The 22,964-nt window shown below is 37.5% G+C and overlaps 1 protein-coding gene across 3 annotated transcripts in view; it reads left to right on the top strand.

Moving 5' to 3' along the window:
* Positions 1–22,964, top strand: part of LOC121911392 (protocadherin-15-like) — a 236,575-nt gene that overhangs the window by 8,735 nt on the left and 204,876 nt on the right. Inside the window, exon 2 of one of the 3 annotated variants that reach the window (XM_042432808.1) lies at positions 22,065–22,089. The exons of 1 other annotated variant lie outside the window; for it this stretch is intronic. The gene's annotated coding sequence lies outside the window, so the exon portion shown is untranslated. Of the gene's footprint in view, positions 1–19,161; positions 19,181–22,064; positions 22,090–22,964 lie in introns of those variants that run through there. One more of the 3 variants, XM_042432809.1, reaches the window with a different exon arrangement.

The raw sequence follows: 22,964 nt of genomic DNA, 5'->3' as shown, positions 1-22,964 counted from the left end.
GTAGCTTGACTTATGATTGCTCAGTATTTACATCTCTCTTACAACAGCTACAGCTGCATATGTTGATCTTCAATAGGCGGATACAGTCTAATAGAAACAGAGCACTGTAGTTTAATAAGTGCTGCAGTATCTAAGCCAATGGTTAGTAGCTGCCATGTGTTTAATGTCCCTTTTTGTTTTTTACAGCCATGGCAGGGTATGGATTGTGCCAAAAGGTCTTGCAGTGGCCTTTGTCTGAGCTCAGTGGTTATGTGCAAAAGACTGTTGACCCAGACAAAATGTGATCCAACAAAAAAGAGGTTAGACTATACTGTGCTCTGACACTTTTGTAAAGATGCTCTGATTATGTATTTGTTCAGTGTGTTAGTTTGAAAAACACAAAAGTGTTTTGATTTTCTTTCAGGCATTGATGAACAACATCTTCTATTCCAGTTTGTCCTTGTCACCGGTGACTCGCATTTGAGATCCTTTGTGGATGGCTATGTTGCCATGCCAGAGGGCCGGTTCAGCTTGGGTTTCATGTCTACACCTGGAGGAGATGCTGATGCTTTGTGAAAGGAAATATACCACGTTGATGACCCTCCTCTCACTCCTGATGTAGTTTGCCTACTTGCTCCAAGCAACAACTTGACGTCCAGCTGCACCATTGAGATGGCCGCAAAAGATTTTAAATCTCTTCTACAAGCTGCTTTGTATCGCTGGCCCCAGGTAGGCTTTCTAATCCAATGTGTGATAAATGTTTACACCCCTACATTCTAAGAGTACACAAACTTCTGTTTAATGTGATGTAACACTGTTTTTTTCTTTATACCCTTTTTTGTTGGATTTTCCTATTCGTTATGGAGACATTCCTCCTCAATGTCTGCTGCTTTTCATCAGAAGCTTTCTTCCATTATGTGATAGGTATGCAAAATATGTTGCAATTCAGAGCAAACCAAATTTTGTCATGTTGTCTATGTTCATCTGTACTGTAATTAATATTTCTTACATATACTTACACAACTTTTGTTTTTAATACAGGCAGCTGTGGTGTCAGGATGGTGTTCACCTCAGTGATCACTACGAGATGGACATACTGGCAAATTTGATATGGCAGGCGTCATACTCTGTATTACACGTGCCTGTCAATCCTGCTGCACTCAGAGTGTGTCCTGCGCACCGACGTTGCCAAACAAACCACCGTAAACCGAATCAGTATCCTGGGTTATATTGTCTTTTACTAAATTTCAACATGTAAATGGCAATTCACTGCAAGTATTACTAAAAGCCTGTTGTGCATTAATATAATTTATCTGTGGTAATGACATTTGTGCACAATGAATGTTTTCCCCCTGAAACAATAAACGTGTTTACCTTTTCCTTTATATATTTGTTGTCAGAAGTATATTTAGCTTATGCCACTAACTGGGATATAACAACCAGAGGTTGAGAACATCGTTGTCTCTGGAGATATGAAGGATACACAAAGGCACTGTCAAACTTTTTAAAAATGTATTAATGTTCCATTGGAAATAAATTAAACAACTTACAGAAGTTCCTGTCCAAACCTGTTTTGTTTAAATAAAAAATTACACTAATTTCAAACATATAGGTAGACTTCATCATATATAATACTACTTATACATATATTATAATACCAAAATTACTCCCAAGCCTCTTTGGTTGCATTTCTTTTCTTTGTAAACATCTTCTCCTTTTACATTCTTTTGTTTACAAGCTGCTTGTAAACAAGTCCTTGTAGTCCTGAGAAAGTCCTTGTAAATATACAATACGTTACAATCAAATAAACACATCTACCATTTTCTAGAGAATTGTATATTTGATCCTAAATTCAATGTATCCCTAAGTTTTTAACATCTGCATGGCAATATTAAATGTCTATGTTAGTTTGAGCAGTTTACTGGTAAATGTTTGGACAGGTTGTTGCATGGAACTTAACATTTGTATGCAGCGCCTCCATGACGAACACCATAAGTGTTGCACTTGCTCAGTAAGTCAACATTGATGCAGGCTTGCTGTTGGAGGGTTTTATAACCCACTTCCACTCCCTGCTAGTTGGTTTGGGATGGCACTTAATATGGCGGACCCTCCATATGAATGTGCAAACGGACTTTGGAAAAGGCCCATAGTGTGTGAGGCACATGTAATTGGTAGGCACATCCCGATTGGCCAGCTACATACATGCGAATTTCAATGGGCAATTGCGTACGTGTGATTGGAAGATATCAAAAAATATGTATGTAAAAAAAAAAAAAAAAAAAATGGACATAGTCACCGTGACATCACCCATTGGTTTGCGAACTGCCATTTTGAAGCCTCGAGTGTAGCAATTTGACTATCGCCATCTTGGATTTGGCCGTTGCCATGTATGATTTTTGGAGTCAGAAGTGGCAATATTTGAACAAGAGGGTGGAGCTGACCATACAGTCTGTGATCATAGCACTAGCTGCTAGCTTGGTTAGCAAGGAGCATTTACAATCCATGATTAACAGTGATAATGCAAATGCTAATTTTCGCTAGCCAAAAACAGGCCTAAAACCGTTAAAACAAAATGTGCTCATCAGAAAAACTGATCATAGGACTCATTGGTGGGTCTTTTATTACAACCAAATGCTGAACAATACTTTTTTAGGTGACCACAATGTTACAATTAACTTCAGTGAACTGAAAACACACTGAAATAGCAGCTGCTACGCCCATACACAATGGTTATGTTGCGTAAGCAACTTTGTCGCCGTGGTGGCGACCTGTCAATCACAACGTAGCCACACACTAAAGCATATGCTGCTTTATTGTCTATTTTACTCTAAATGGGGCCATAATTTACAAAATGAACATCTTGCTGTATGGAAGAAAACTTGAAACTAGCAATTGAGACCATAAACTCATTAGGAAACAGTTTTGTTGAGGTAATAAATCAAGAGAGAACTAGGGAAATTTTCTCATAGACTTCCATACAGTCGGACTTCTTTTTGCAGCCAGTGGAGTCGCCCCCTGATGGCTATTAGATAGAATGCAGGTTTTTGGCACTTCCGCATTGGCTTCATATCTCAGCCCCGGAGGTTGCCGCTTGGTTACAATATCATAACCTTCAATCTTGTCCTTGTTTACCGAAATTGTTTTAAATGTGTCTCGCTAGTACATTTTTGCTTTTTTCTTCATTATATCATGTATTCTTTCAATACACATGCGCCAATAAAAAATAGCTGATACCTTTCACCGTGTTTAACTGTATAATATGCTATTATATTATACAATACTGTAAACTGTTTATGCTGTACTTTCTATGTCAAACGTGCATTGTTCTATGCTCTCTCTCTTCCCGCTCTCTCTCTCTTTCTCTCTGAACCCAACCAGTTGAGGCAAATGGCTGTCTACTCAGAGTCATGAGGTTTCTTCCTGTTAAAGGGGAGTTTTTCCTTGCCGCTGGCGCCGAGTGCTTCCTCATGGGAGAATGTTGGGTCTCTTTAAATTAAAGAGTATGGTCTAGACCTGCTCTATATGAAAAATGCCTTGACATTGACATAACTTCTGTTGTGATTTGGCACTATACATATAAAATCAACTTGATTATACTGAATAATTTATAAACTCTACCATCAACTATTACTGTGTGTCATTTGCTTCATTATACATTCTCTTTAAAATCAAATATATGGTTATGCACTGTAACAGTCCAGCACAGAGGAGAGTAGGAGAGAAAACAGCTCTCCATGCACTGAGTGGCATGAGGGAGCACGCACAATTAAAGCACCCCAAATAACAATCACTCTGACAAAACACTCAATATTGAGTCTTAGAAAAACGAGAGACATCTGCAGATAGAAAGAGAGTAGGGGGTGTTAACAGATAATTAGAATAATTACAGTTACAATGAAAATAAGTTCTCTTTCAAATCAAACATCCCAAGATATGGAAAGTATTGTTCTTGCAACTGTATTTATAACCTTTTTCTGACTCTTTCTGAGTATACTTAAACAACAAATATTACTGGAACCATTTCAGAAAATTTCAGATGAACATTTAATATCCAGGAATTCACATTATAGACACTGCCACTGACTATCTCTGTAACAAACTGGCCACAACTTTGCTCATTGACCATACACGGTATAGCCATATACAGTATGAGGTTTTGACCTAGTCTTGTTGACCTGATGATTGTTTCTTAACCAACTTCTCTACATAGACTGATTCTTGTTTCTGAAAAATAGCATAGTTTCTTTGAGATATATAGTGAGAATATTATCTCTAACTGATCAGATTTATTTATGCCAATATGAAAAATTACTATTACTATTACTATAACTATCTTGACTAAAATATATTATTACTAACTGATTACTAAATAAAATGAATATGAGTGTTAAGACATACAGTAAATTAAATAAAACATAATTTAAACATTTTAACATTTTAGAAAACTTGATCTACAGTTATGTCAGAACAGAAAACATTCATTAGTAAGGCAAAGCAAATGTAGCAATGTAGTCAAAGTGACTAAATAAAGTTGGTGCTTTATTTGCATTCAGCAAGATCTAGCATGATAAATGAGCAGGCATGTTGCTGTGCATTGTAGAAGCAGTGTTTGCATTTGTTACTAAGATATAAACAGCAGTTAGGTCTGACCACCATCCCATCTTTTAGTCAGACTCTTGATAACTTTGCCCCCAGAGAAGATTACTTACAAAAACCCGATCTGCATATAAAACATTCAGTGCAGGTCAATGCAAAGCATTTATTCTGATGAAGTTCTTAAATTGTATATAACAGGACATCACAGTACATACTGTACTGTAATGTACTGATTGTATATGCAACCTTTTTGTGCCTTGATTCTGTCTTTATATATATATGTGTGTATATATATATATATATATATATGTATATATGTGTGTGTGTGTGTATGTGTGTATGTATTTTTAGTACTTTTTATATTTTATTATGTTTTATATGTCTTTTTATATGTATTTATTTACTGTTTTTCTGTAATGGAGCCTCCCAGCCAAAGTATTTCAAACGATTGTACTTGTATAACCAGAGTGACAATAAACATCTTGAATTGTGAATCATACTCATAACTCAGCCAGCAGCCATGGAAGTAACACAAGTTAGCAATCTCTAATTTATAGATTTGGTATATTTGATTAGAAGATTGACAATTTAAAACATGTTGAGTTCTAGTTTAAATTTTTTAAATTTCAACTGTATTGCACCATTTCATACAAAAGTAGCATGGATCCCTTACATTTTTTACTTTCTTACTTTTTTTTTTCAATATATATATCTGATTTATTGGTCTAGCTCTATGCATATACATACAACCATATATATATATAAATATATACATATAACAACAATGCTAAGGTACAAGTAAATTACTTCATGAAATGATAAATCTTAAGTGAACACATTGTCAGTGCAGTTCTAAGATCATCATTATATGCCATTCTTTAGGCGTATAATACTAAATCTCATCTGACTTTGAAAATGCTGCAAGAAAACAAAGGGGATTGGTGCCTTGTGACCTGAGAGATCTCCTAGATTTATAAAGTGAGAGCATGTCTGATATATACTGTGGAGCAATGCCATTAAGTGCTTTTTTATACCAAGAGGAGGATCTTAAATTGTATTCTGAAAGCAGCGGGTAGCCCGTGGAGGTTTCTGCGGATCAGAGTGATGTGGTTAGAACTGGTGCAGCAGCTCTCTGAATGAGCTGCAGTCTATCAGTAACTTTAGCTGTGAGGCCCATTGCAAGAGTCAAACCTGCTCATGACAAGTCTTGTTTGCATTGAAAGTGTCTGATTTGAAAGATATTTCTTAAAAGGTGAAAGGCGACCTTAGTGAAGCTGTTAATATGAATATGATATTCTGAAAGCAAAGATTGCCAATATGTTCATTTTTTAATGATCTTTACTCCAAGTATTCACAGATCAGCTGCCTTTGAGCTTCAGCACCCATTATCTTTCTATTCAAGTGTAAGAAGTCAGTCTTTCATTTCATCCAAGAATTTGATGAGCAAGTTTGTGGGATTTGTAACGTTAGAGGATAGTGAAAGGAGAAGTTGCATATTCAGCAACTAAGTTAACTACAGTAATTTAAAGCAGGGGGAAACATGTAAATGTTGAAAAGGAGAGATCCAAGAATGGACCCCAGTGGGACCCCACATAATATGTCATATTTGTTTGAGTGAAAGTAATTGTGACAATGAAATACAAGTACAAGCGATAAAGGTGATGTGGATGAGGCAGGTGAATCCTGCAAGGTAACTGACAATATGCTGCTTACCGGAATTGATCTGCATAGATTAGTCATGTGCACAGGTCTCTTTGCTGGATTTTTCTCAGGCTAAACCAAAGCCAACACATGGAAACGTGTGGAGTGTTAGAAGCAGTTCACTCAAAAAAAAAAAGTATTTATTCATGTGGCTTCATCCCGGCTATGTCTACTTAATCTGTAAAATCTTTCACCTTGGACTACCCACTGTTTTTCTTTCCCTTCTAAAGCTGACACATCAACCTCCTGTGGACATTCATATGCATAAGCAAATTCTTATATTCTTTTGTATAACACAACCATGTTTAAATCTACTATATTTAACAGTTTTAACATCTGTTTCACTATCTGCTGTGCTGTGCCAAGAACAGTTGATGCATAAGAAACCAGGCTGATATGATCAGTTGTCTCTAAGTGTTTCTAATTTCAAACACGAGGCAAGTAATCAATTACATTATTCATTTTGCTAATTAGTGTCCGCATGAGCAGTGCTCATAAAACATCAAAGACAGTTGAATTTTGGGAAATGTAATGAGAGATAAGTTTGTCTGGGAAGCAGGTTTTTTGCAAAAATGTTCCTCCTAGATTTTTACTAACACTATAACTCAGCAATTAAGCATCTCAACTGAGCAACTGAGTGTCAAGAAAGATGGTGGGGGGGGGGGGGAGTTTGGGATGCAGAGGCCAAAAGGAGCCAATATAAAAAATATGGCTCTGTAGGTGTAGAAAGGTCTGGCTTTGTTGGTGAATATTTAAATATAAATGTGGGAGCTCTCATTAACATATCTGTTCTTGACTGAATCGTTAGCTCTGGGCCAGTATGTTATGCCCCTGCACAATATTCCTCTTTTCAGCAATGACAAAATAATACAATGGGTTGTCGACTTTATATGACTTATATTGAAAACAATTAGAGCACACATTGAATGTATTTCAAGAGGAAACAATGATGTTTCATACATAGTTTTTCAAATACAAAGTCTTTCTGTATGTCACTGTCCTGTAGTCCAACTCCCACATCAGGAGGCAAATTCAAATGAGTACAAGTTGCACCACAAACTGATGTGAGCAAAGGGACGACCAAGGTAAAACAGTTCGCTGAGGGATTAACATGTCGGCTCATTTCATTGCATACTGTGGTTTTCCATTTACAAAATCTTCAAAAGCTCCCATATGTTTCACAGACACAAGCTGAGTTGTATTTCTGTCTGAGTATTGGATGTCCACTGGAGATTAATATAATGATGTTCTCTGTTGATTTGATTTTAGCAGGTAGTATGACTGCTACTGTACATGTAAAACCTCAAAAACACAAACCCAAACAGAAAACAGAAGCTATAATAAGGGGGGAAAGATGCAGCTGTAACACTCATTGCCTGCAGGTGGTGCAAGCATTAAAACTGCAGTAGCTATTACATTCTTTGCCTGTAGGAGGCAACATTAACATGGCGACATCCGCGGGTCTGGCAGATGTAGACAATTTGAGAGGTGTAGAAATGCTCTGACAATGACCCCATGAGTTCCACATTGTGGAGAATGTCCAATTAGCCTGCTAAATGTTAAAAATTCAAAAGTAAGGTCAAACTAGATGAATATCAAACCTGTAGCAAGGATATAAAAGTACGTTTTCAGAATGTTTTTGTGTTTAAGTGATTGTAACATTTAACTTAAAACAGAGAGTGAATATTCACGTAGTAGCTACTGAACATGTGCTTAGACCAAAATTCAGATTAGATATGTGACCTTTAAGTGTAATGACTGGCAGACTTGCTTGGCAAAATGAAAACTTACTTTTAGATGATTTGGCACCTAATTAAAATATCATTTTAAGCTGTTTGAACAAACAACCAATGTGGTATTTTTCTGGAGAGGACAGTCTCAAAAGATCTGGCTGGAGGGGCTCAGTCGATTTCTCTGCATGAAAACAATATCCAACTGTTAGCTGCATGCAGAGAAGGACTTCTTAGCAAAACATCACATGATTTTTGTCACTTAGGTGCACACAAATAATCAAACTCAACCCATTGTAGATTATATTGTGTAAGTGGTGCCTCATCCTTTTAGCCATTAACTTTTAGCCTTAACTTAGAAGACACTGAACTTATCCACTTGAGTATTACCTGGCAGTATAACTGCAAGTGTAGAAATGAGACTCATGGTAGAAACAGAATTTTGCCCTTTAAGAGCAAAAAATTCTAAGTGTACAAGATGGAGATTTAATACATAGAAATAGATGGAGAATGAGCCCGCTGTTGTTGCTTTCAGCTGCAAGTGACTTCATTTACTTTCAGGTGGGAATAAATAAAGCCTCCTCATTCCAAGTGACTAAGTCCATTTAGAGGCCCATTCACCGTCACCCCTTAGGGTCCTTGGGATATAGACTATTGATTTTAGAGCAGTTTCACTCCGTGAAATTTATTTTGGCTTGGATTTTTCCGTCACATTGCTCTAGAGAACGTTCTAATGTCCATTTCAAAACCTTTGTTTTGTGGCATTTTTTTAATCAAGGCCTTCTCACAGTTTTGTGGAAAAGTCTTAGATCACAGTATATTTGTGACTGATGTGGCCTAAAAAAGTAATAAACTCATTCATCACAAGAAGGGGCATCATTGTTTTGACGTCTGCTGATAATCAGGTCAGCTGAAGTAGAGCTTGACTTGATCAAAACCAATGTAGAGCCTCATCTATAACATACTCCATTAGTCGCCCTACAACGAGCAGACCCTACAGCACAAGCTTGCCACTGTCATTTTGAGAAATAGTTCAGTCTTGTAAATGCATGTTTGATACTGTATATTTTCCACTTGAGGAAACCTGTGCCCACAGATTGTACATCAATCCTTTGGGGTGGAGTTTTTGTTTGGTTGCACGCAATTAAGATTGTCAGGTTTCAAGCAAATCACCAACAAAAAAACCTCGATCTATTTCCGTCAGTCATTCCGACAAAAAATGTGTGTGTGTGTTTTGCACTATGCACGTCTCAGTGTTAATGCATCAGGTAAAGTTTTGTGACATTCTTACATCAGTAATGGCTGTTAAGAGTAAGAGAGAGAGGGCAATGATCCAAATTATGTTGTGGCTTTTTAACACCAAGCAAGGACAGAATGTTTGGAATGAAATGGCACTTATTTCACCTTCTTCTTTACTCTATTCACAAACTAAAGAAGTGACAGCAATATAACTTTTGTGCTGTTTAAGGTAATATTTGAGAGCAAAAACCACAACCAATGGAGAATTTCTTGGTATCCATATTGTATCTCTCAAAAATAATGGAAATGTGAGAAATGTGAAAAATGAATATTTGTTTCCTGTTTCAGTAATTATCATTCCAAAGATGCAAGGTTTCCTCTTACTAAAATCTATTTCAACTATTTAACTCCACAGTACAGAGTAGGCTGTAGTTACGGAAAAGCAAGGGAATAAAACATTGTACCTCATTATATTTTTCTCTCTCTTAGCCCATAATCACTGTGGTCCCTAGTCCAAGCTGCTTTTCCCTTATTTTGACATTTTATATCAAATATTTCATTAATCCTGCCTAGCAAGAAGCTGAGAACACTGTTTGAACATGTCAGGCTCAAGGGGATGAGGAGGGATGGGCTTTTAATGAAGAGGACAAGGTTTTAGCTTGGGAAAATGAACACCAGCAAAGAGTGGGAATTACTTCTCTGTCGCTTTGAAGTTAATGTCAATTAAATTGAAAAAAAAAAAATTTCTTCTGCACTTCGCTCTGCTTTGCAGAAATCCTTAACCTTTTGCGTGAGGAGCCTACTCACATGCCTTGGACTTCAGTGCTACTGCATCTTGTTTCCCCCACATGGTGTTTCTACTGCATGTGGGATATGACAGTCTTGGCTGACAGCAGCGTGTAAATGCACACGGTCAAGGGCCATTACCTCACCAGTGAGTGGTGGTACATTCAATAGAGAAAATGACTTTTTGGTTCAGTGAAATAAGTGAATTTTTTCTTCATATGTGAGGATAAACTCTCTTCCTGCGGCACAGATTGGAAATGCAGCTGAGCAGTCTCTTTCAGTCATTTTACAAAAGGCAAAAACATGATAAAAAAAAAAATCTTATTTTATAATACAGGTACCTCACAGTAATCAAATTTGTGCAGTTACTTTGTTATTTACAGCACAAGATGTGCACACTTTTTCAGTGAATATATTATTTTGCAGAGAGCTGACATTGTAGATTTTATTTGGAACAATATATACATTTAAAACTGTGCTCCCACTCACGATTCAGCAGATTCCACACAACTGGGCAGATTTTCAGATATCTCTCAAGCATTAGCACTGAATACACATTATAATAAGAATGGATTTAGTTAAATATGATCCATATTTCCAACAAAATTACCCTCAGACTGCATCTTATGTATTTCAGACATAATCCTACCTCTGGCAGTGGACTGAGAGCTCATGCTGCGTATGGAACAGACTCACTTGGAATAACTAGTGTTACATTTTGTAAGTCTGTGTAGACTCAAGGCAACACTCGACTCTCATTGAGTTAAAAAAAAGAAAACACAAAAAGAGTTTGGGTCATATTCCAAATATTTCAGATTTATTTTATGAAATGAAAAAAGAGACAGATTGTACAGTCATATTGATATATATACTCTAAACTGCTGGGGGATTTTTTTACATTAAACCTCAAGGCCGCGCTCTTTCAGGAGAGGAGTTGTAAACATACAAACAGCAAGTTATAGCAGATGATCAATTATTCTCAGAGGGATTACTTTTGCTAAAATGTAAGTAAGTGTTTGGATCACAGTGTTGCACTTTGTGCAATTCATATTTTTTTGGTCAGGTAACCCAGAATTTTTAACTCACCTGAGATACACCAACACCCATACTGCATTTGATGAGAATTAAGTCGTAAACAGAAATTTGGTATCTAAAATTAGATTTCTTTTGCAAAGGTGTGAGGTGGATGGAATATCAGAAACACCTTTTAATTATAAAACAGTCCACCACGATATTACCACAGCAATGTAAATTCTCAAAAACTACCATATAACTGAGTCAGCACACAGATCACTAAACCAAAAACTGAACATTAATAACTCTCTGGTGGTGGACTGGAATGAATACAGGAAAACATATATCATCTTAATTAAAGTAGTCAGTTGATGCTGTATTAATGTAGATAAAAGGCAAACCCACTTATAGTAACATTTCCACTGTCCATTTTCCACTAATAACTTTTTTTGAATGACAAAATGCATAGCATCAAAGAGGGATGTGTGAGACTGCTTTAGCTGATGATTACTGGGCTAACTTTTATATATGATTTACTCTATTGTGCCAGCATTACTACCAACTAAAAATACACAACTGTATTAGATAAATCTTCAGATATTATCATATTTGATGTCATACATATTGCTCTGTGCATTTAATTTGTACTTCTTCCCCATCTTGTCCTAGTCAGCACTCTCTGCTCTGAGGAGGCCATCCATTAGAGAGGACACCAAATCAAACCTTTTCCCAGAATGTGCTCTGTTCTTGTCTAATCCTTCCCCTCGTGAACCTCCCATATGAATTCTCCTGACATCCCTGATAACACCAGATGCCCCAGAGCTATTTATATACCAAAACTGCCATTAGCATCCGAAAGCCAGTTGGCGAGTACAATCACCATTTTCATAACATCCGCAACAGGGGCCTCTTACAAATATTTCCCTCAAGTTTGACAGTGCATTTATTCAGTGGACAGGCTGAGGGAGCAAATGGCTGAGTAACCTTGCATCTCATCGTGAAGGTTATCACTTTCAGAGCAGTGTTAGAATGTCTTGCAGGTGCAGTGACAATTTCACGACCAATTATGTTCCCTCCTACTCATCACCGCTTGACAATGTCGCTCCAGATGAAGTTGAAGACTCCTGTCATAGCTGAACTTTGCTGCCCTAATACTTTACATTTAGACAAACAGAGCAGCAGCACCCACAAAAATCAACTGTCTTTTAACAATTCTATCACTGAATGCTTCAGATTGTTAGAAATAAAGCTTCTTGTTTGTGGTGATTGCTGGTTCTATAGTATGTATTCAGAATAAAACTGCTGGACAGGGCTCAAACTGATGGATGAGCAATCCGTGGTGAAAAAAGGAATTTTGGAACCAGTGCAGTCCTCGTGCTCTCAGGCTGTCAACCTGCCAGCACTCAGCCGAAACCTCAAGTGATTGCATACAGACTTTAACACAGTCACATAAGAAACCACACAAGCCTCTTGATTATGTACACACAGTTTACTGCAAATGGAATCATTAATAATCAATTGCTGCTAGTATAGACTGCAGAGGGCTTTGTGCAGTTTTAAGCAAGTGTGAGTGTCATTATGCATGTGTGTAGTCTGAGGTCTTTACTACTTAAAGGGGAGATATCATCCTTTTTGTGATCCACTGTTATTTATATACTGTTATAATGTTGGCTGTCTATGTTAAACATGGTCAAAAGTCCTAAACTTGAGGTTGTAAAAATGCTCCCTGAAAGTCAAAGCATAAATGTTACCTCTGCTTCCTCCTTGTGATGACATCAGATTGTTTGCACATGCCCACAAATGGTCGTCCCTCCCGCAGCCTTTGTTGCTAAGGTTGTTCCATGGGGTTGTACATTGTACTATTTGTTTTGTTATCAAGCAGGAAAACCCACAACCAAATATTCCAGTAAGCTTCGGAAAAATTCTTCTTTCCTTGACTACCTTGGTCATCAACTTGCATCTATGTCTTCAAACTGTTTTACTAGATCAAGGAGTCCCGGAGTAGACAAAATCACTGTTATGTTGTGGCTCCTGTGAGGGATGACATTTACCCCACAAAAACATATACAGTGAATGTAGCCTTTAACAAAGAGACATATGACAGTGACATTTAAGAAAGAGTCACGTAAGGAGGCTTCGTCACTGCTAGAGGCTTCATCAACAGATTTATGAACTTAAAAAAAAGCCCAGAGTTTTTATTGGCACTCAGCAGGATTGTGCAGTTGCCATGCACACCTTGTGATCTAAGTAAATTAGCCATGAAATCGAGTTCTGCTGATCTCAAGTTTTAATTCAAGCCCTTTCTTTCTCACTGTCAGGTTGGGCTACATAAAGGTACTCTTTTTTTTTTGCGTAACCAAATAGAGAGTGGAATTTAAAAGTAAATCATATATAATCTACTCATTTTTTTGTGAAAATGACAAGACATTCATTCACTTTGTCTGCTCATGTCAGCCTTTTTCAGAGTTGTTGGGCTGGAGCATTTCTCAGGATATATTGCCACTCTATTACAGATATACAGTATACATTATGTTTGTCAGACACCCAGTCCATGCTCAAAGCTCCTATATTCCTAAATGTGTTCCCATTTAGAGGCTTTTGTTTCTTACCCTATTGTTCAGTGTGATAGGTTATGCAGCAAAATTGGACATGTCACCCTGGCTTATAGATGTTTTCCTTTGTAACCTGAAGTTCATACCATAGAATGCAGTCCAGTTCAAGAGAAATAGCTGTGGTTTATTTATGTTTTGTAAGTTGTCCTGTAATCGATTTTCATTTGCAGAACACAGAGAAAAATCTGGGCCACCTTTAGAAATGCCACCAATGCCTCAACAAGTAATCAATGGTCAGCATTTTCTTTTATACTGGAAATGTTTTAGTGTAAAAAAGTATTGCCCTAGACATTTTTACATGAAACTCTTGTATGTTAAATGTTACACAATGCAATGCTCAAACACATCAAGCACAGATTTGATTCTACTAGTTTACCAGAATAGGGCAGTGCAACACATGAACACCTAAAGGCTGTGTCTGTTTTATTTAGCAGCAGGTCAGATCGAGGTCTTGTTTTGGCATGAAACTACAGGGTGTAGACAGAAAATGGGCACACTAACATAAGGATTCCTCTCAGTGATGTAGGCTTTGTCATGTTGTATTAAGCTTTTTCAGCACAGTCCTTTCATTCCTTGAAAAGTAAGGTCAACGATAATTACTACTAACATAATCACTATCCTGTAAGTGATAATCTCAGCCCTATTGTTATTGAAAATTCCTTTCAAATACTTTTCAAATGGGCCCACAAGCAATTCAAATGAACATTCATTTGTTCATAAAAGGGACATTCAAATAATTGAATTATACCTAATGTAAGGTGATGCTTATGCTGATTACTGCAGCTGTCATGTTAATATCTTCATCAGGTGATCTTATTTGAATTAAAGACATAATATGAGTAAGCATAACCTGATTAGGATAGTTTATTCATTCATTTTTTTAAATTTTTGCATATGTGGTATGGTATGGTATGTGTATTTAAGAGGTTGAAGAAGTCAGCAATAATTCTACTGTATCTCACTTTGTAAATGGTCACATCATGTAAAATGTGACAGCAGAGTCTGTATACGTGATACATTTCATGAACAAAACACACTTTAAAAAAAGGTTGGAAAGGAGGCTATGATGCAAAGAATTAATGAGCCCTGGTTTAACTGGTTGGGTATAATACTGAGTTATACCCGACCAGTATGATGTGTGTAGAAGTGTGTGTGGGGTTATTTTGGTGTCGTTTGCACATGATTCATTCAAAGTGAACATAGTGAACAGCCGTGTGTAATGCTGCGCTCAAATTGGGGGTTGCAGATTTATTGCCTTATTTGTCCTGCTGCCTTTGGATGGCTGCAGGGATTTAATGCACCGATGTTCCTGCTTTAACCACATTAAATTATATTTTTGTTACTGATGCAGATTTAAACACATCTACTGGTTGTAGAGTGTTTAATTATAATTGTTTATTTACCTTTTAAATCATCATTCCATTTTTGCTGCACATTTGCCTCAAGTATTTAGTTTGCTCTTTTGGCCAAATTCATCAAATTGGATTTGTGACATTGGGCCAGAAAAGACATGATTCTAAGATTTATATTTTCAGCACAACCTCCAAGACCTCATTTTCACCAAAATACCAAACAACTGGCATTGAATTGCCTCATTGTATTGAGATTTCAAGGTCCAGAAAATAATAAACTGTCAAAGTGCTGCTTGCGCCAGTTGTTGCATGTCCACAATAATATGGTCCTAATCTACAGCCATGCTAGCAGCTCTGTGAGTATGTTGTGTAGCACAGAACACTGTGGGGAAATATACAGTATCTCCGGTGAAAAATGAAAACAAAACGAAGAGAAAAAGTTAGCTAACTATGATGAACATGCGACCGCCTGAGCAGCTCGCTGCATCCACCGACCACCCCACAGTACCTTAGCGCCACCTTCAGGCAAGAACAGAAAACAAAGCATGGTAATAGCGCCCCAAAACAGCACTGGTATTATAACAGTACATTCATCTCTCTCATTGTTAAAGGTGCAATGTGTAAGAATTGGCCATCTGATCAAAAAAAAATAGGTGCAGCATACCCCCCCCCCACCCCATCCTTCCCCCAAACGCATCACCCTACCACCATTATCACTCACTGAATATAGCATAAACCTTACTGTTTACAGTGAATCTGTGCGTCATTGTCAACATATATATATATATATATTGTCAACAAAATGCTACAGAGTCTGCAGCAGCAGCTGGCTGCTCCGACAACATCGGTGCAACTTTCCAAACAGGCGTTTGAATGAACTGACCACATATTGGGAATCTATATGGTTACTTTTTCACCTGAAACAATAAAACTTAATAAAGTGACATATTGACAGTCCTACAGTGAAAAATACAGCAGCTTTCAGCCTGGCTCATCTCTGCTATTGCTGCTCAGGGCAGCGCTACCTTTTCTTCCTCTCAAGCAATGGTTCACAGTTTGAAGGCAATTCTAAGTTGTTACAGGTCTAATGCAAGCTCACAGACTGCACTGGAGTTGCTTCCTTGACCCTTTATATACAGTTATAGAATGGCATGATGTAATCTTGAAGGCAGCAAGGGCTTGAGACCTTCACCTCAAACCAGAGCCCTCGAAATGTGTTCTGTAGACTTTGGAAAACAGCCATCATTGATCATCGCTGTGCCAAGAGAGATAAGATAAAACTCAATAGATTGCATTAGTCTTTTTACTCTGACTATTGGGCTTAATGGCATTGGCTGTAATTTCCAAGACTAAATGAAAAGATCTGTGTCTCCTTCTATCTCTCTGTCTTACTGTCTCTCATTTAGGGAATCTATCCACACTTCTTTTCCAAAGTGGCAGTTTGAGTGTGGCTGTTTTCTAACTAGTAAGTGTCTCTATGGCTTTTACTGTCCATTAAAGCACATCAGCCATGACATGTGTTAATAATAAGGAATGTCTCAGCTTAATGGTTACCACCACAGGTCCATTGCTGTCAGACTGTGAGTCACATGCAGAATGAATTCATAAAGGGTGGCTGCTTTTAGCACCCTGTACTGACAGTGCTGATAAATGATCCCATGAAGTCAGATGTCACATTACATGCATATGTGTACAGGTGTGAGTTATTTTAAAAAAATGTTTCATTGTGATAACTGCTATCATACAGTAAGCCACCACTAACAAACTGTATGAACTAACATTGCTGACAGTATATTCTTCATTAGTTTACAGGTGCACAGAAAAACAGGTCACATTTAAAATATTGTACTGAGAAGTGAAACTGTCACAAACCACTTTCTGACTAAACCAGACTCATAAATGTTTTTTGAAGTTGTATGTTATTGATTTCATACCTATTACATCCATAGCATGTTTGTTTTATCAGAGAAATACATAAAAATAAGGTGTACCAATTTCTGAATGCATAATGAGCAAATCAACAGAGGGGCTTTTCCACCTAGCTTGGTGAGATGTAATCCCCTTCTACTGCAGTGCCTTTTATTGCTAACGCTGTGTGCAGTTTCTTATTATACTCCCCAGATCCCAAACTCTTTGAAGATGCCACATCTAACCATCAGTTGTTGCTAGAATTGCTAGTGCAGTGTCAGGACATAATCCCTCACTTGCTTCCCACTCTAAAACACTGACAACTAGAAGAGTGCACTCAGTAGAGTACAGATCTCCGCCAGGTGTCTACAGTCAAAATGGCAGTGAAGATAACAAAAATGGGGATTTATTCATCTTGTATCATGCCTAACTTTAGGGGATCATAACATATCAGGTGTGGAATTAATCTGTAAATGCTCCGCTTCAAGACCAAACTTTTCTATGGATGTCAGTTTTTGAGCCACCACAAAGGCCAAAATGTGTCCTGCAACAGACTAGGTAAGCCTTGTTTTCAGCCTATCCAACTGACAGAAATGTCTCTTGCTATGTTGGAACGCGTATCATTAAATGGTGAATACTGCTGAAAAGATGAAAAGTCTAAGCTTTATGATAGGTGTTATAAAATAGGTTTTTCAAAAATTGTTAATCACCACAACCACAAGAGGTCCATGAGCATACAGTCACAAATGTGTACAAAAAATATTAGGCTGATGCGTCCAGTAGTATGCATGATTAGCTGCAGACAGATACACATGCGGACATACACACACGATCAAACGCATGATAACCTCCAGGCTTAAAAGCACACACACAGCCCAGATGTTCAGTCACTGTTCCTGTGCAACATTATCTGGTCTAGTAATTGAAGTTACTGCAGTCCTGGAATAACTTCACTCAGTGTATTGTCAAGAAGAACGGATACACATTACTGTTATGCTATGCACAGGTAGCTTTGCTGTTTAAACATTTTCACCTGCATCACCCAAACATAATAAATCCCTAATTGCAACCAAAAAGAAAAACCCTACTGGCATAATCTTTGCCAGTAAATATGTTTTTAAAGCTTAAGAAAGGTACTGATAAGGTAACAAGTCCTCTTTCACCCTGAACACTACCTCACACACCCAGGCTTGGGTTAGGGCCACAGTTGGAGTTTCTTAGTCTTCCAATCCTAGCCAAGGAGAAGTGTGTGAATGCTGCTTGAGAGGATCAACCCCTGAAAAGAAATTACCTTATGTTGATGTAGAGGGATATGCATGGTTGGATTGAGTGAACTGTTAACATTAAAAACTTCAGAGTGCTGGTACAGTAGTACCAGTAAGGTTTTTAATACTGGAAACAATGACTGAAAATAATATTGAATTCATGCATTACCTTAGCCAGAACATTTAGAAAATCACTAACCCACTTCTTGGTATAGGATATGGAAATGCAGCACCCTCCAGCTTGTTCATGCTTATGAAATGACTTATGCTTGTGACTTTGAATTTACAGTGTTTATCTCATGCAGGGCTCTTAAGAGCCAGAGCAGTACAGTACATACTGCAATTACAATTATAAAATAGTGCTGTCCCTGAAGATATAAACACACATTCACAGCCTGAACTGTAGAGATGCTCTTCCTGATCTGATCCCTGATATTATACACACAAACACACACTGCTCTTACAGTAGATTCTTTTTTTCAGCTGCATTTCTTCCTTCTATAGACATGGACTGTTTCTTTGTTGTGCACTGCTGCTTCATCTCTCCCCCTCAAAGTCTGCAGATAGACGAGCCTTTTAACTGAGGGCAGATGTGGAAAGAGTAATGCAAGAATTAATATGCATACTTTAAGCTTGTATAGGGATTTACCATAAAGCTGTTTGAGTTAGTGCTTCTATGTAAACATGACCAAAGCTGCAAGGCACACACAAGGAGGCTCAGTAAAGATGAGTCACATAATTATTCCTCATATGTCCTTTTTCTGAAGATTATTTTTCAAGTCAATAGCTCTTCGTGTGTGGCTGAGAATCTTAAGGTTGCAACTTTCTGTATCCTGGTTACACAACTTTGTTTTCTTACAGAACCAAGTCCTTTAATCTTAGCTTTTAAAAAATATTTCTCAGGATATTGATGGATATAATGTCTACAGGACAGATCGCACAAACAAGTAGTGATCCTTGCTAAAGCAACATTGAACTGTTCTGCATTGAATCGATCAGTAAGTGCTTTGAACTGTCTGTAATTAAGTTACATCTTCCCGATGGTGCCGATCTTACAGGAGTAGGATGCTATTGCCCATCATTGGCCTCACATAAAGCTGTAAGACTGCTTTCAGACTTCTTACATAAGTTATCAGACAAGGAGTATGTTTTATTTGGAGATTTAAATTAGGACTGGCTCTCAACATCCTCAAACTCACTTAAGGACATCTGCAACGCTCTAAATCTGTCACAATTACTTAACTCTCCAACTCAAAAAACCTGGATAAGTCTTCATTGCTTGATGTTATTCTTCAAATTCTCCACATCTGTAGTTGGAATATTCAGTAATGATTGTCAGTGATCAATGAACTGTTGCTGTGTTAGAAACTGCAGACTACCTAAGACTAAACCCTGTTACATTTTTAGGAGAAATTATAAACATTTGAATAAACAAGCCTTTCTGCATGATTTGTATAATAGTGACTTGGACCTTGTCTGTGAAATGGCGGACGTTGACTTGGTGTGGAATTATTTGAAAAAACCCTTCTTAGCCCTAATTAATAAGCATGCACCTCTGAGAAGATTTACAGTCAGTGGTAAAAACAACCCATGGTTTAATGAATCTATCTCATCCTCTATCAGAAAAAGAGATAAGGCATGGGCCAAAGCTAAGAGAGGTAATGATGCCAGAGACTGGGTACAGAATAAGGCGTTAAGTAACAAATTAATTAAACTGAATTTAGAAAAATGCAAAAAGTGAGTACAACCTTAACTTAATAAATATAACCTCAGTGATCCCATTTTGGAAGTTGATTAAATCTTCATCAGGGTCTATGACACCCTTTACTCTTCCTGATCTTTTAAAGGTAAATCAAAGCAAAATTAAGGATAAACATAACATAGCAGATGTGTTTAATTAACATTTTATCAACACAGATTGAGCCACTCTCTTAAATCTCCTTGTAGATGTTAAAGACAGTGTAGCCACCACCTTAAATTGCCCTGGAAACAGTTTTAAAGTTTTCCCCATTTCTCCCACTCAAGTTTACAAGGCTCTATCAAGTCTTGATTGTAAAATGTCTCCTGGTCCTGACCAAATTGAGCCTTATTTTTTAAAGACAGCTGCAGATCTGATTGCCAGACCCATTGCCTACATTTTTAATCTTAGTCTAAGCAGTGGTTAGATTCCTAGCTCCTGGAAGTCAGCGTTTGTCTTTCCTTTATTGAAAGGTGGAGAGCCCTCTGCCCTGGATAATTATGGCCCTATTTCCAGACTGTCTGTTGCAGCTTAAGTATTTGAATCCTTTGTAAACGAACAGCTAAAACACTTTTTGTCTGATAATAGTATTTTAAGTCAAGTCAGTTAGACAAGGGCATAGCACTATTATTTGCAGCCTATCAGTTACAAAGGGTATTATTACTGCTCTGGATGATAAAAAATTATGTGCCGTACTTTTCATTGATCTATCCAAACCGTTTGATTCAGTGGATCATGGCCTTCTTCTGCAAAGACTCAAACAAATAGGCTTTAGTTACCCTGTGCTGAATTGATTTTCTGACTGGGAGAACTCAGTATGTGTCCATAAAAAATTATAACTCTGCACCTCTAACTGTGAAGACGGATGTTCCTTGTGGATCTATCTTGGGAGCATTTTATTTTCTATTTATATAAATGATCTTGGTGTAGGATTATATCTAGCAAAGGTACACCTCTTTGCAGATGACACCATTATTTATAACGTGGCACCATCTTTAAAGTTGGCAATGGATTCCCTACAGACTGATTTGAACTTATTGCAGATTTCACTTGTTAAGTTAAAATTGGTTTTAAACTCTAAAAAGGCCTAATTTATGATCTTTACAGGTTCCTGTTCGTCACTCAATGATTGTACAGTCTTAACACTAGGTGGCACTCATCTAGAGCGGTTTAACTTTGGTGTCCATAATAATAGCCTTCTAAAAAAAACTTTCACTGCTAGAAAAAGATTAGTCCAAAGTACCTTTTTGTCAGCATTAGACTATGGTGATATAATTTATATGCATGCATCTTCATCTCTTTTGAAAAATCTGGATGTAGTCTATAATGCTGCCTTGCGGTTTGTAACTGGTGCAAGTGTACATACACATCAATGTGTATATGAGATGGTTCAATGGACTTCACTGTGTGAAAAAGCCATATGTTAATTTTTATTGTAAAAACTTTACTGGGTAAACTACCGCAGTACATATCCAGTTTACTGAAATATTACTCCAGTAGCTATAACACTAGATCATCAGACAAAATTCTCCTCATATTCCCAACCACTCAAACAGGGCTGGGTAAATCTGCCTTTTCCTTTCACGCCCCGCAATCTTGGAATGAGCTGCAAGGCATACTTAACTTGGAATCTTTACCCTCTCTTGTTATGTTTAAAAATATGTTAAAATCAGTTTTTACAGAAAAATGTTATGGCTTTTAACAAGTGCCATTATTGCCATGAATCTTTTTTAGTTCTTGATCCCTGTATGTTTTGTGTCTCTTTAAAGCAACATGAACATGCCCTTTTAAGTAACTGTTTATTTCAAAATGCCCTTGAGAAAAGACATCAAATTCAGGTTGGATTGTGGATGTAAGAGTCCTTAGTGAATTGCAATTATATGCAGATGTGCTGTTCTTTCTTAACTAATGCCCTCTCATTGTCACAACTGCCAGACTGTGAGACAGGTAATTAAGAGTGTGGTAGAGCGGCGGGGGGTTGAAGTTCATGCACCTCATAATTCTTCATTATCTCCACAAAGCAGATATTTCCACTGAAGTGATGTCCTTTCTGTTCTACTTAGCATGGTTTTTTTTTTAACACACACACACACACACACACACACACACGTTTAGTGCAATGACCGCCCTTTTGTCCTCTCCAGAACAAACTACTTGGACGTTGGACTGGTGAGTTGATGCAGTTCTTTTCCTTGCTAATGTGACAATGATCTATAAGACTACAGCAAGCAGCCAGTTAGCATAGCTTAGCACAAAGACTTGAAACAGGGGGAAGCTCACTAACAGATTATATCTTGTAACTTCCTGGAATCTCCACTGGTTGCCTGGCAACTGCTCAGAGCCAAGAAATAATCCCCCCCCCCCCCCGTAAAACAGAAAACTGTAATTTTTACACTTCGGATTTTACACTACCACAACATTCCAGTGTTTGTGCTAAGCTAAGCTAATCGGCTGCTGGCGTGTAGCTTTATATTAAACAAGCAGATAGGAAAATTGTGTCAGCCTTACTAAACTCTCCGCCAAGCAGTGGATAAGTGTTTTCCTGTAAAGGACGAGTTCAACAATTTGGGGAATGTGCTTATTCACTTTCTGGCGTAGAATTAGATGAGAAGATCAATATCACTCTCATGTGTGTCTGTTAGATGCACATTTTGAAGGCAGAGAGATTCACCATATGGTCTTAACAGAAATGCTGGGCACTTTAGATATATTGGTTTATGTGCAAAAACAAAACATCAGATGGGATTTCTTTGTCCTTGTTATTTGGCAAAATGTTAAAAATATAAGATTTAAGGAAGCGCTCAGCTTGTACTCCCTAAATAAATCATATCAGTACTTGAAGCTTCAATATAACCCAATAAACCTTTCCTGTGTCCTGATGTATAATATTTGTCTTTTGGATAGACATACTGAATGTCGCACTTGGCAGTTTAGCTGCTGTGAAAGCAACTATTCACATTCAAACTTTGTCCATCTCCTGACTTCTTATTTAACTCATGTTTTCCTTCCCACTCTTGCTCTGTTCCTTTGCTGCTTCCCCTCTG

Source organism: Thunnus maccoyii, chromosome 14, assembly GCF_910596095.1.
Source record: "Thunnus maccoyii chromosome 14, fThuMac1.1, whole genome shotgun sequence".
NCBI lineage: Eukaryota > Metazoa > Chordata > Actinopteri > Scombriformes > Scombridae > Thunnus > Thunnus maccoyii.
The sequence above is the reverse complement of the archived record's forward strand: the minus strand, read 5'-3'. Positions and strand labels throughout refer to the sequence as shown.